At 38.2% G+C, this 15,546-nt stretch overlaps 1 protein-coding gene across 1 annotated transcript in view; it reads left to right on the top strand.

The window, feature by feature from the left end:
• The first annotated feature begins 1,809 nt into the window (after positions 1-1,809).
• The window catches only part of LOC115242113 (bifunctional heparan sulfate N-deacetylase/N-sulfotransferase), a 122,946-nt gene continuing 109,209 nt past the window's right edge, over positions 1,810-15,546 (top strand). The window contains exon 1 of the mRNA XM_029818184.1: positions 1,810-1,917. The gene's annotated coding sequence lies outside the window, so the exon portion shown is untranslated. The remainder of the gene's footprint in view (positions 1,918-15,546) is intronic.

The raw sequence follows: 15,546 nt of genomic DNA, 5'->3' as shown, positions 1-15,546 counted from the left end.
CCTTATGTATCGCGACACGACCTCGATGTAAGCTAAGCCTGAATACCCATGGAAGCTTTGTATGCTGGAAGGTGACAATAATGTGCAGCCGATAGTGCGAGAGTGGGATCGTGCATCCTGTTCGAAAACCGATAAACCGGAGGGTGAAACTATCGCCTCTTTCTCGCCGTCTGCTGGAGGCTCGGCACTGCCGTACCTTTCTTAACTCCCTTTCCGTTCTTTCTTCCTGCTTCGCTTTTTTCACCTACGGTGCCGCGCAACGTCTATTTACCATAAAATAGAGTTTCCAGCTCTCTAGGCAGCTAGACTTGCATTTACCGCCGCGCCGTTTATTTCTTCCCCTTCTTATCGCACTGCGGGCGAGATACGGAAAAAGTTCCGGACGCGCAATGTGGATGAAAAATCTCGAGTACATCTGACATTAATTGCACGCCAAATGCGATTCGCCAATTGAATGGACATTTTCCAAACTAACTATACAAGTACGTTGAAAACTTCTTCACTATCGTTTTTTTTGCTATTTTTTGCGAAACTCGAACAAAATGAAAAGTAAAAATATTTGTTCACTTAATCGCTATTTTAGCTTGTTCTAAAATTACACTCTGGCAACTCCCCTCTTTATGCTTATTAAGTTATTAAATTAAGTTAATATTAAGTGTCGCTTTTCCCTTGTATTTCTGAACACACACACACACACACACACACACACACACACACACACACATATTACTGTTATCTTTTATAAATTTAATTTTATTACATTTAAGAAAAGTTTTCAATTATCTCTTTTTTTTTTCAATTATAAGGAAAATATTATGTACATATTTCTAAGAATATCGCACATTTTTTAATTATTATTTCTCACGTGAATTATGATAATAGAAAATTACCAGCAGTAAATAAACTTTTCAACAGAATATTTTTCGACATATTCGAATTGACGTTACTTTCATCGATTTTCATCGATAGATATTATATAAACAAAATCCTTGCACACATTCATTCAAAAATTTAGAAAAATTTGCATACAATCGCGATGTCAAGTGTCTCGCAAGGCGGATTCGAAACTATGTAGGAAGAAATATTTTTCGAACTTGGAAGGTGCGATTTGGATGTAATCTTGTATCAAGTCTCATAAATATCTTTTCCCCAAGATCTGCGCGACGATAAATGCATTACTTTGAAGGCAGGAAAACTTTCAGAACACACTGCTACGTATATAGTTTTCTTCGACTTTTTACATCGAAGCAGTTGCGATCGTCGAGGAAACTATAAATCTGCGTATTACATTAAGTATTATATCAAAAATCTAGTTTCAAACTATTATTTCTTGTTTCTTTTTTGTGATTATGCAAAGAAAATATTATATATATGCTTTTACGAAGGCAACACATTTTTTAATTATTATCTTGCGCGAATCATGAATAAATTTAAGATAATTTCCAGTAGTAAATTAATTTTTTGAGAGAATATTTTTCGATATTCGATTTTCGATACAAGTTGGTGACAAAACACGCGTTTGTTTCGAGAAATACAAATTTATTTAATTCCCTGAAAATTTCAAATAACATTTTATTAGCCTTCAAATTTAGCATTAATATCTCTCTTTAAATAATTCTTTAAAACAAGCATTTAAAGCATAATAAAAAAACGAAAAATATTAGAATAGATGAATAATTTATAAAAGTGCGTCTACTGTGTATAATAACCATAAATATTCGTTGGTGATATTGATTATTATTTTCATATTCGTTATCATTTGTAACTCACATGTTGAATTTTTTTTAGCGTCATGGAGCATGATGCTGGTATCACCAGTGCATAACGCGATTACGTCCGTGGAAAAAGGAGAGTTTCCATTTTGGAGTTTGATCTTCACGAGAAGCGTGTAATTCATCGCGTAAGCACGTCGACGAGGTAAGTCGACTAAAGACGAACGGACCTACAATATATGCGACAGTCGTGCTAAACGTGAATTGGGACACGACACTTTTTCCGTTCTCGGTCCCGATGCCTCGAAAATGAAAAAGAATATATTTAGTCACGTACTTACTATAAGAAGGGTTGAATAGCTAGCTCGTGGGGTGAAGACCGCGATTCCACTAGGAAATTCACGATCGTGCACGGCTGTCGTTGTTTATTCGGTTTCGAGAGTGAAGAGAATACTTCGCAACGAGCCTGAACGGGTTTCCTACCGTATACGTCGATAGGTTGACAGAGATAAAATCGCACAAAACGGTTACTAAAAAGCGTGTAAAATTTGCGTGAGGCAGAGATACGTCAGTGTTTATGAATGTACGTCATAAATATTGAGAGTAAAGTCGATACTTAATTTATTGAATTTATTATGCGTCGAAAAATTTTTTAACTAAATCGCATATAAAGCGGATTATCGAATCTAGTATCACATAAACTCCATCGAAAGGACATACGTACGTGTACGAAAAGAGTTTTCAATTTGTCGTTACCAGGGATTACGTGTCCGCGCTCGTGCTTTATTGTTTACAATACGCCAGAAATGCGTTGAAAATAAATTTTTGCAACCACAATCTCCGTAGAAAATATCCACATCGGTAAAAGGCAAAATAAATATTATTACATATTTTAAAGTGTTTGTCGCCACGACGAGAGATCTACCTCGAGTAATAAATCACGAGAGAGTTGCTACACCACCATTTATCGTGCGCTGTTGTATTTATCAACTTGCTCAGTTGCAAATTACGTCGCAATGATAAACATTATGCAAAAATTGTTTTAAGTGGACATTTTCCATTATTATAATCGACCTTTTACTTATTAATAGGATCTATTATGTCCAATTAAATCGCATATAATGAAATTGTAAGAAAAAAAAAATTGCGCCAAAATGTATGTTTCACAATCAGACAAATAACTGAATCGCGTGTTAAACAGAACTTATATAATATTAATCGTGCAAACATTTAATCTCGCAATGCAAAACAATATCATATAAAATTCTACGACAACAAAAATGGAAGATAAATTATTTGATAACAATCGTTGAAACAAAATGCAACCTGTAAGCATCGTCCATTCGGATGGTGTTTGTGATTATATCGCGTGCCCCAAAAAAATTCCGCTTGTTGTAAAATTGAATTTCTGCTAGTCAGCATCGACTCAAAACGAACTAACAGCACGCGAGATTGCATTTACCGCCGTTCGAAAGCGGCTACGCCACATTGGCAGAAATTTTGGTCAGAATTTCGATTGTGCAGCGAAATAGTTTGAATTCGAACGACGCTATTATGCACATGCTTCCAGCTGCTAAATGCGCACGAATACCAGCCGTAAAGTTTAACACGAAACAGTAAACAGAACTAAGCTTCTTACGAGCATAAATTCAGCTATATTATGTATTAAACAAAGCGAAATAGTTTAGCATTGAATATCCATCATAAACTTACAGATCAAATTTGTTGCAACACGATCGCTTTTTCACATTTTTTTTTTTTTTTTTTGTATTTTCACGCAACGTCGATAACCGCTAAATTTTTATTTAAAAAAAAATCGCGTCAAAAGAATAATGAAAATTCTGGTTTTCGTAATGTAATTTTCATCCAACCCCAAGTTTAATTACTGTGCGTTTACTCCGCGGATGAAATTTTTTCGTGATAAAATTTTCAAAGAGTTTTACTTTATTCCGTATTAGAAAGAAATTCTAACACCCTAACTCCAATACTCGTTCCCGGCCAAAGCCTGGGCTACTTTGATATCGGTAGAATGTCACACTTTTGAGAGACGGGTCGGCACGCGCGCTTACAGCTATGCGAGAGCGATTTAGTCTCCCGAGCACGTATCAGTGTCGCGCTTGTCTATGGAAAGGGTGACGCATGTATGCACAACCGATGTGCGTCGCACATTCATCCTTTCCTTCGACTTCTCCTCCGGCTCTTGCATCTCGCAGTGCTCCGGAATACATTCTCATAGCCTCTCAGCATTTCTGCTTCGTCTCTTTTTCGCACGGATTTTGCTCGAAACTAGCGAACTAGCGATATAATAGCGAGACTACCTATGTATTCCGGTCGCTGATCTATCGAACAAAATTGGGGTGTTGATAATGGTTGAGAGAACCCTGATGGAAGCGAGATTCGTGTGACGGTAGGTGTATACAGCCCCGGTCGCTGCTGTGAATTAACTGGGTGCAGCTGTTCCGTCAAGCCACCCCGTTTTAGCTCTACCAGCGACAGGAAGAGTAAAAGCGTGAGAGGTTGTGAGCGATCAAGGACGTGGTGAACGAAAAACGAGCGAGCCCTTGGCGCGATATAATTTCTTTGGCCCGCAATGAGACTCGGTAATGAGTTGTTATTTGAAACATAGAACTACACACATTGTGAAAGCGACGACTTTAACGACCACCATAAGTTCTCTCAGAACCACGACAAAGGATGGGGAGAAAATATTGCTGTTGGTTGTAACTTATTTGGCTCATTAATTGCAGCAACGTGAAATTTATATAATAGCCATTTATATATGTGCGGTAAGTTATAAATATGTTTAAGGAAATGTGTGAAATTTGCGTTACATTAATGAGCTTGTTAAAGAGATTTTATTTAACAAAGACAGCTCTTATTTTAAATCACATTTTATGTAATGGTATTGAATTTATTCATTTTGCAGCAAGAGTGTAATAATATTATACACCTAGTATAAATATCACATGCATCGTACGTACCAATTATAACCGGTTTCATCGATATCAGGCAATTTTAATCATAACTTAATTTAATTGATGTATATTTCATCTCTTTCTAATTATATTTCCCAAAAGAAATGCATGAATAATTAACTAAGATTCACATTAGATTAAACTAACATAAATTCTTACTAAAATACTTCTCGCTAAATGCGTGAAATTATATTCATCAGCGACAGTCACGCTGATATAGTTTATTTATGCAGCGCGGTAAATAACGTCGCTATCTGCTAATGCTACTGAAATCACGTGGCCGACGCATGGAAAAATGCGCAGGTAAATTAAAGTAAAGCGTAGGGCGTAAAAAAGCGCAAGATTATCGGCTGCAGTTGCGATCAATGATGGTCTGTTGCGCGACACGGGGACGAGCGTTTCGGCGATAATGTTTGTAATTAGGCGAGGTTATAAGGTGCGGAGCGGACAGACAATTTGTGTCGGGTTGACCAGAAATTCGGCAAGTAAGTTATCGACTCGTAGATTATCGGTCTGACGTGTTCCGCATGCCGAGAAGTCCCCGACTTACCCACTCGGGTTATTGGACATTCCTTATCGCTCTCACGTCCGTTGCAAATTCTGGGACCGCGCGGTCTAAAGCTACTGATTGCCCGATTAATTTCATTATACATTTTGTCTAACAATTTTATTGCACCGCCGTGAGAGAAATAATTATTCCGCGGAAAAGCTTTTTTTACAAAATTGAGCTCTGTCATTCCCCTTTCTATATTGGACGAAAATTGAGAAAATAATTTTTCTTAACAAAAGACATAATAAAATATATTATTATAAAATAATATTAAATTATATTATTATGAAATGAAATATAGATATGTCTATATTATAATACATCTGTTTTAAATACGATTTAATAGTATGTAATAAAGTCTATATTTATGTATAATTTCATAGAAGATACATATCGCGTTCAAAAAATTACTACAAATTAAAAAAAGAGAAAGTATATATTGGCATATTTATTCTGCGAATAAAATACCGAAAAATATATCAAAGAATGTAAATACTTTGTCATGTTTTATGAAAGAAATGTATGTGTGTGTTATAATATATACGAAATAATCGAAAAAATGCTTTGCGCGAAATTCCATGCTCCATTCCCGAAAAGTTGTCGAATCTATCGAGATATCGATTCTTCTGGAGAGGCACAAGAGAGTTCTTGAACTCGTAGCACCATGGGGAATTCTAGAGAGCCTTTCGAAGTCTCAAGACGCACGTATCGTCCGAAACGCACGGAGAAGATAGGGCTCGGGGCGTAACACCTTTTCTTGCCAACAGCAAGATTTTTCTTCCAGGCCAATGACACAAGACCAATGTAATTTCGCCGAACTGTTTTCTGCACAATCTTGCAGATCGTACGAAAGACGAAGTAATATTGAAAAAACGATATGTCCAAGAAAATTTCTTTGCTTGGAGAACGTATCCTTTCGGCACATGCTATGACAAACATTGTACATATATACACGCATACATCTACACGCACACATACACTTTTCTTTAATACCGTTTACCCAAGTCTAATTAGTAAAAGAGGTCAGTACCGATGTTATGGATAAGCGATTATGAGCTAAAACAAAGAGATCGCGAAGTGGCTGTCAGTGGCAGCTTTTGTTCACACAGCCACTATTCAGAGCTTTCGCGCTTTGTCTACTATTCATCTTCTCATTAGTGACCGTATCCCCATGATGCCGAACAAACGAAAGGTGCAAATGAGTCACACTACCGGAAAAGCAAAGTGCATTTGCCATTAGGAGAATCAATCTCTGCACCCACCATTCACTTCTTGATTAGCCTTTACGTGATGCCGTAATTAAGCATATTATACGTCTTTTCCATAACTATATATTATTTTCTCTTAGACAAAATGTTTATGTAAAACTATATCGTTAATATATTTATTGACAAGCTAATAATTATTATATACTCAACGACCTAATAATTTTCATAGTATATTCAAAGTATAAATAAATTCAAAGTATAAATAAATTCAAAGTATAAATAAAAAAGTATATATGTTAAAAAAATAATATATTGATTTTAATTAATTAAAATGCACTATACAATATTATAATATTTCTTGAATTTGTATCTCACGGTTATTTATAAACGTAGTCCCATAGAGAATACGGTGCAATATTAACGCTTGCGCTTCGGTGATGCGGTAGCTATTTAGCAATTTAATTTCTTTGGAATCAGCCGAGAATCAGCCTTGGAATATACGCTGCACGATTTAAAATCGGCAGAATGCATCCGAGAGAAATTACGACGACGGAGCACGTCGCGGCGAACTCGCACGTTCAACGTTTATACGTCAGTCCGTGTCTGGATTAATTTAATGAACCGCGATGTTTGCACGCATGCCTACGTGCATTTAATACCGATTTCCCGGTAGCTAAAAAGAGACAGAAAAAAAAAACACGGCAACCAATAGTTTGCAGAGATACATATATATGCATACGTGCATAAATATACGTGCGCGCAAACATGTGTGCAGCTCTTTCTCTCTCTCTCTCTCTCTCTCTTTCTCTCTCTTCCCGGGTGCGACACACGCACGCCCGTTCCGCGGCACTGTCGTATGGCGATTATCAGATTTATAGTTTGCTCGCGGGCGGAATCGTTCGGGCGGGTAACGTCACATCGAGCGGGGAAAGGGTATTTAGACATATAGCAGCACGAAACGCGACGGCGGTAAAATGAAATATTTGCCGATATCGAATCGCGCGAACGCGCCGCCCTTCGGATTTATAAAAATAAATATCCGTCTTCTCTCTCTCTCTCTCTCTCTCTTTCTCTTTCGCAGACGCTGATTGAATTAATCATTTTTCCAAATCATCCATTGGATTGATGATTTATATCTAATAGATCGTGAATAGTACATCCCGGGATTTGATATGTATAAAGAGTATTGAGTTGCGACTTTTAAGTCATTTTTTTCTATCCTTTATATTTTTTCAAAACAGGAATATTGTCGACATTAAATAACGAACAGTTCGAGAATAAAATATTTCGATAAATCTCGTGAATATATTGAACAATGCATACAGCGCAGGGTTGTGCGCAGGTACGAGTGCTTTCTCATTATTTCCATGAGATTGCCGGTCGTTCCTTTACGTGACTACTGTTCCTAAAAACAAAACAAAAAAACAAAAAAAAAGAAATAGGACCTTTTTACGAGAGAACGCAATTTGCCTCTTACAATCAATCTCGCGAGTCGCCGGAAGGCTTGTTTTCCGAGAGATTGCATGCGACGAACAGCTGTGATGAGTTTGCTTTTCGCTGTAGAGATGGCAGATATCACAGTTGGAGTCAACCATTCTACGGAATAAATACGAACGTAGATATAACACCGTAGGGACGAAGGTACAATTCCGCAACGGGGAAGAGGAAAGTTACGAGGGAGAAAAAAAAAAGAGGACCCGGTGGAAATGAGCAAAAGCACGCTCATATGCGGTCCGACTGGCCTGTTAACTTATCTAAATGTCTAAATGTAGCGTCGTTTTGGCTAGAACAGGCATTAACTTTATCGAAACTCGTTTTAATAAAACTGGAACGCGACGTGCCGTTAACCGCGTTGGCAAAACTGAGAATTGGACGAGAATTAGGCTGCGTTAATTTAGAGTTAGATTACGAAGCCGTGAAGCGAGAAGTCTCCACGACGTGACGACGCACGTTTCCCAGCCGGAAATTATGCCGATCGTAAATACTATTATCCTTGTTATTGCCATTCTTGTTCGTTAATGCGTTTAAGGTCCTTTAACGTGAAAGGGAGACTGAGATAAAAATAGAAAATTAAGAATTTTATTCGTTTAATTTCCAAATCAAGATGTATGTTTGTTCGCGTAATTGAAAATTGTTGTGCGCAGCTGTTCTCGCATCTCTCTTCTTTTTCGTACAATATGTGACACGTGTTATATTTTAATTTTCTCGTAGACATGTTGTATTTGTATATTCAACGTAAATATTTTCGTACATTTTGCCGTAACAACTGCTGTAAGCTAATCTCGCGCAAGTCACGAGATTTCGTGGAAATTTAGATTAATTTAAGTATTATGTCGCACAATGTCGGTGTCTCACAGAGAGAAGAAGGGCATTGTCCTTGCCAGGTACAGCAAAGTTACTACGGAAACGAAGAAACGGGCCAAGGAAAGAAGAGCAGGAACGAAACAAGAAAACTCCATTACGTTATGAAGCTGCCCTGTTTCATAGAACGATATATCTGTCGTACGAAAGCCATATCTATGCATTGTATTATCATATGCTAATTACTTGCACGCAATTTTATTTTCATCGTTTCCTTGCGAAACTTCTCTCCGTCGGACTTCGCTCTTTGGATCAATATCAAGATCAACCCTACTTATAGAATAAATGCAGCACATTCTGGTTTATAATGAAGCTTGAAAATTGCGTACTAAAATTAACGTGCTATTACGGAATGGTAGTCGGCTCATGAAATTCGTGAAGCATTACAAACTTGGTCTGCCCGAGCTCAATTACGCTGATGAATTACGCATACCCATCCTCCCACGCGGACTGGAGAATGAATTCATCTTCGTCATACTCGTTGGCATACATATCTACCGGATAAAGTGGCATTTTCCTAGCTAACGCCGCTTGAAAATCTCGCCGCTCAATAAAATAAAGAGTTATTACATAATTGATCCTAGCGCGGCATAACGGAATAAAAATATAAGCGCACAGACATACTACAGGGGAAATGTAGGAACATAACATTATAAATATATATGTATATGTCGTATTGTCTTAATCACACTCAATTAACGGAATTAACTTTTACAATATTTTATTAAAATAATAAAATAAGTAACGAGAACTTGAACTATCCTTATTTATTATGCTAATCTTTTCGCATTTCTTCAATTTTAATTCATTCCTAATGCCTTTAACAATATTTTGCGAATAAATTAAATGAGCTTTGTCTTTTTCTATTGGTGGAAATTTCCTGCACTGTTTTTCCGCATTGCGAATAATTTAAAAACAACAAACGCAACAGTAGAAAATATTTCCACCGAGTTCTTGATATTTTCTTGCGACTCTTACTCAACCTAATTAAAGCTGATGACCCAGTCCTTTTATTGGGCGGAGTAAAAGGCGCCAACGCCTAAGTCGCAAGGTGTAGAACTCATTGCGAGAACAACTGCTGCAGTGGCAAAGCTTGATGAGAAATTCCGGAATGGGAACGATCGACTCCATTTCGGAAGAGTCCCCGATCTCGGGAAAATGCGCTAAATAAAAGCAACGCGTGAGTACGCGAAGAAATATACGGAAAAGAACTTTAGCACGGCTCCCCTTTCCCCTCCCCCTGGCGATACACAATATCCGCTTTGACGCCGCCGGGGTACCACGACGATCGTGTCTCGCATCGTTGTCGCGGGATGCATCGAATTTTTCAACCGGAGGAAACTCCACGGAATTTCGTAATTCGCCGCGTGAAAATTTCAACGCCGCCGCTGCTCTTGCCGTAAAGAACCAGGTGCGTTCAACTTTGTATTACAGCTAAATGGAGAATTTCATACTGTCGAGGGGCCAAAGCTCATGGACCTCAGGCATATTGTGTCTGCTTCTCGCCCGTTTTTTTTTTAACAAGAAAAATATAAACATATTGAGAACTCTTTTTAAAAATTTTCATAATGTGCAACGAGAACATTCAATATTAGTTACGTGATCTACAATGCGAGAAAAATAAGCTGATATTTGAAAATACAGTATCCGTCGTTAAGTTACAATCAACCCATGCCATTATACTTTTATTTCATATTGATATGATTTCGCGCCGAAATAGCTTTATATGATTAAAAAACGTTGCCTAAAAGAAAGAAAAAAAAACAAAAAAGTAGATGACATTCTCACTCAGTTGTATGTAAATAAAATAAAAAATCCAGAATATGCTACCGACAGAATATACAAAACAAATTTCATATCAGCGCATGATTTCTTCTGTTTTGAAATGGTATAAAATTTCTAGCAAAATGCGTGTGAACGATCGATACGGTGAATGCTAAGAGTGTGGTAGGTAAAATGTTTAATTATTAAAATGGGTACAGAGAGAGAACAAAGGAAAATATTTTTATGTTCCATACAAATAATTGTTTATATTCTTGGTTTTTTTATTTGGGAAAATTATTTTACGTACGCACAATTGTGCTTGCTTATCAAAAACTCAGTTCTCTAGTTATAAATTAACGACTGATAATGTATATAGAAATATAATACAATTTGTAAAAACACAATAAATATGAAAATATATTATAAAAGAGATTTCCCCCGGTGAGTCAATTAAATAATAATCTAATTAATCCAATATTCACGCAACTCGGTATACTTTCATTTAAATATAATGCAGATTATGCGCGTTACTAATTGAACTATATGATATCTGCAAAAAGACCTGTAATATTTGTGGAATGTAAAAATCTGCGTAATATTATTTTGCTCTAATAAGAGACAGACATAGAATCAAAATAAATCATAGAATCAGAATTGGATTGGTAAGTTGGAAGATCCATAAGCAACGAATGGAGCAATTGTTGAAAAACTTTTCGAATTAAGATAGTATGTGTGCGCCGTCTAGAATATTATACGATCTAACTTGGACCATTAATTTCCGATGTCAGATTTGCGCCGAGCGTGCGCGTATTTCTGATCCTAGATGCTTCGATAAAAAAATCCGAGTCATAACAACAATAATATGCTTAATAAAGGAAACCTCGCGATACCTAAGTAAAAATCAGTTACCGATGTATTCGAAAATCCGGCACGTTATGTTCCTATTTGCGTTTTGCGAGCATCGGTGGCAGTTTAGATAGAGCAATATCTATTCCTACGAAATTCTCGATTCTCGAGAAATCGGACATCCGGGCGTATCGACGAGGGAGAGAGAAAGAAAGCACTGATCACCACGTGGCCAATTTTATTCCGCCCCAGATCGTCGTGACTTTCGTACGGACACGCGTAGACCGACCTAATTTCGCACGCCCCGGGAAAACGATCGTCCGTGGCCAATTCCATGAACGACCGGTACTGCATCACTGGCTACTGGTAATATCGCTTTCAGTGGTGGAAACGCGGTTCGATTACCCTCCTCGTCGACGAGAAACGACGCGGTACAAATCCTCCGCCGGATGGTGTGAGGCGGAAATGGTCGTACGTGTGGCAGACTCGTACGAACAGCATCGAGAATCGTCGAAGAAGCACCTACTGATTCCCTATTAGCCCGATTTCTTATCCGGATCTCCGCGTCCATCGCTCGACTATGAGGAAAAACGTAGCGCCTAGCGTGCTTTTTACGAAAACGGACGATCCGCGATGAGGAGAAACAGGAGTTATTCGCGAATATAATTTATAATTCGCTAAATATTATCTCGGACGAAAGCTGAATAATTTGCTATATCGTTCGAGTCGTTATAAGATACGAAAGATGGCAACATTCTTTGTCATTATTTCTTATTTATCTCTGACTTTACGCATGGAAGTATGATTGAGAGAGACAAAATGTCGTTTAATGATTTTCAAAAAATAATTCCACTGCAAGGGACGATGGAAAAAATTTAAGTTGTAGGAGTTGAAAAGTGGACCATCTGAAAAATGAGATATGTTCGTCCCATTGGCAAACTTCGCACGTACACATCGAATCCGCAAAACGGACGGAAAGAGGCAAATACAGCGCAGATAGTTTCTTTCCGATTTGCACCATTAACTTCTCCTATTTTAGAACCGTTAACTTCCTCTTATATCGTCTCCGTATACGATATTTTATCCCGAGACGGCGAGTGTATTCTGCCTTGCGAGACAATGACGCGTTGAAAATTTCGCCATTAACCGTAAAAAATAATCCTATAAAACATGAATGAACAAAACGCTTAAAATATCCCGTCGTTGCCATCATCATAAACGCGATCCTCCTCCGACATCCCATTTCCCAGTCTCTCGCTGGATTTTCTAACGAATGTCGTCCTTGCCTGTCACACTGATGATTCTCACGTTAAGGTAAGGTATAGCGAGTACCCAGCCCTGTTCCCTACTCAAATTTCCATCTTTGGCGTACCCTCAACTCCTCGTCCCTGGATTATTTACGCGCGCACCTCCATTCTCGTAGGTCGGGGAGCAGCGCGAGCAGCAGAAATACTACTTTCGGAACTTCGAGAACTTCTGACGGAAACCACCATGGGCGCAGTAGAGCGGAAATTTATGGATTTTGTTTGGTACCTTCGTCCCTGACAAGGCTGCGTTTTGATTTACGATCGAACCATGGTGCGTTATCGGAGACACGACGACGGTATCGTCGAAGAGCGAAGGATGAAACGAACGCGTGAGAAGAGAGAGAAGAAAAGTACGTAGCATACACGTGTAGTTGCAGAAAGGTGGTTGACGTGCAATCACTTTAGCTGTTACGCGTTTCTATCTGACCATCTTTCCTCTCGCTCTCTTTTTCTTTATGTTCTTGAGATCACGCTGCCGCGCGTCGATTTTTCACCGCGTTAGGAACACGATCGACACACAGACACGCGTTTGCCGGTATCTATCCACCACGTCAGACGGAAGATCAAGAACCTCGAAGAAGCGCGCGCGGAAAGGAGCTTACGGCGCGCTCGGCGGGAGACCAATGTGACACGGTGATGCATGAGAAATCCGTTTTGTAATAGAAATCGTTACCGCGACGTATCGACGCAGCCGCGCACGAGGCTACCCGGAGCTACGTCTACGGATTTCCGTCCTTCGGCGAGGAATCTCGCAGCTTAACTTGAAATTTGCAACCGTGCGTCCGCCATACATAAGATGCATCGTGTTTTTTACGTTGAATTTCCATAATCTTTCAATTTTCGCCAGAAAACAGTTATTAATTTCCGTCTCGCGGCAGGATCTTAAATTTCATCTATCGTATCAAGTATTCTATGCAAGAAAAGAAAGCATTGATTTATCTTATTTAATTCTATTTAACCATCCGTCTCCGTTGCTGATATGATTGAAATTTTTATTTAGATTTTCGCTTGAAATCGAATCGTTAATCAAATATTTATTAAAATATTAATGTCATAGTCATCATATAATTTTTCTGTCATAGCAGTATTTTTTATTTTATATTGTAAAGGGAAAATATTTATTAAATAAATTAAATTCTAACATAGTATAAACTTTACGCAACGTTTTCATTTTTTATCAAACTGATTTGCAGCTTAAGATTTAGCCATCTACTATTTCTAAGTGCCCTGTCAACAATCAGTCATACATCTCGTCTGCGTGATCCGTAACAGTCCAAGCTTCACAATTAGTTTGTCTCGTCATTGATCTTCGCTAACGGCGCGTCAGAGGGACTTAATTAAATCGCATGCTAACTAACATAATCTGTCTCCGCCTCCCGATAAGGGGATAGCAATGCCTGAATTGGGAAAGCTACAGAAACGCTAGGACTGTCAGTTTAAGGTAATTAGTTAATGTTCCATTGCCAACGGACTTCTAGCCCGTCTGTAAACGTACACTATATCTATGTACGCTACCATTTCCACTTTCATCCCGTTGCAACCCGCCAGTTAATTTCCAGACAAGGGCGCCGCGAGTCCGTTGATAAATCAGACGCGAGCACATGTACCTACGTGCAGGATGTATAAACATCCGCGCGACGGTGCTTAATCGATCGGCGCTTAATGACTACAATACGTTTCAGCCGGTGCGGGATAGCATAACTTGCTAGTCGTAAATTGAAGAACTAACGTCGTACGTTAGAGTGGTGTGTACCACTCTTCCTCCCGCAGCGAAAGATCCGACAAACGATTATTAATAGCGCTGACGATGAAAACGAGCCGTTTATGTGTAGACGATTCGCCGATAAATTTAAGCCAACATAGAATTTACCACTTCAAACAAACAAGGGTTTGAAACTTTCTTAGTATAAATATAAATATAAAAAAATTTATTAAGAAACATCGGCTTGAAAGTGATGTTAATCTTAGATTATATATTACAATATATATCATGCGGTATAATTCGGGGCTCTAGAGACCAGTAATACTTTAATTTGTATTAATAATATCTAAATATAATCATAAATACCGATAACAATATTGTAAATGCTTTTCATTAAGAAATACAAATTTGTTAATTTATTCAAGCAATATCGCGATTATGTAATAATTTATATAAAAAGTGTCGCGTATTTATAAAGTGTTTGATATTTTCAGCATTGGTTATACCCCTTTCCGTGTCCTTCCTCTAGACTATCGATCGATATTACGAAGTGTTCATCCAGTACGAGATGCTTCGCGGACCTTGTATCACGTTAAAGGGCGCATTTAATTAGCACGTACAGTGTCCTTCGATGCGTCAAAGCGTACCGTGCCTGTTTGATCACACATTTGTGGTATCCACAACAGGTGTGGAACGTATCGATTAACGAGTTACTTGTAGGAACAGATTATCATCGCCTTAATAGTGGCGTTAACATTTGTACCTAATGTCACAGAAAACGCTCCCCAACTTGTCAAAATCATCAATTTTCAATAACCGGCAAAAAATTTTCCTATAGAAAAATATAAGAATGTAATCTCGGTATCATACGACATGAAATAATCATATGACATGAAAGTAACGATATTTTTTTCCGTACCTCCTCTACTCGAAAATTACAAAAATTTTACAAGATTTTATGAGATATGATCTCATTAAAGAACATTGCTCCCCGTCTCGGAGCACAGCAGAAGAAAATTGAATCGCGTGCACGAGAAACGGAAAAGATAAGAACTCATCTGCGATGAAGCACAGCACTCTGACGCTTCGTCTGTATACACCGTATCCACGTGCTTTTCGCT

The sequence above is a fragment of the Formica exsecta genome, unplaced genomic scaffold (assembly GCF_003651465.1).
Source record: "Formica exsecta isolate Colony F162 unplaced genomic scaffold, ASM365146v1 scaffold568, whole genome shotgun sequence".
Taxonomy (NCBI): Eukaryota; Metazoa; Arthropoda; class Insecta; order Hymenoptera; family Formicidae; genus Formica; species Formica exsecta.
The sequence above is the reverse complement of the archived record's forward strand: the minus strand, read 5'-3'. Positions and strand labels throughout refer to the sequence as shown.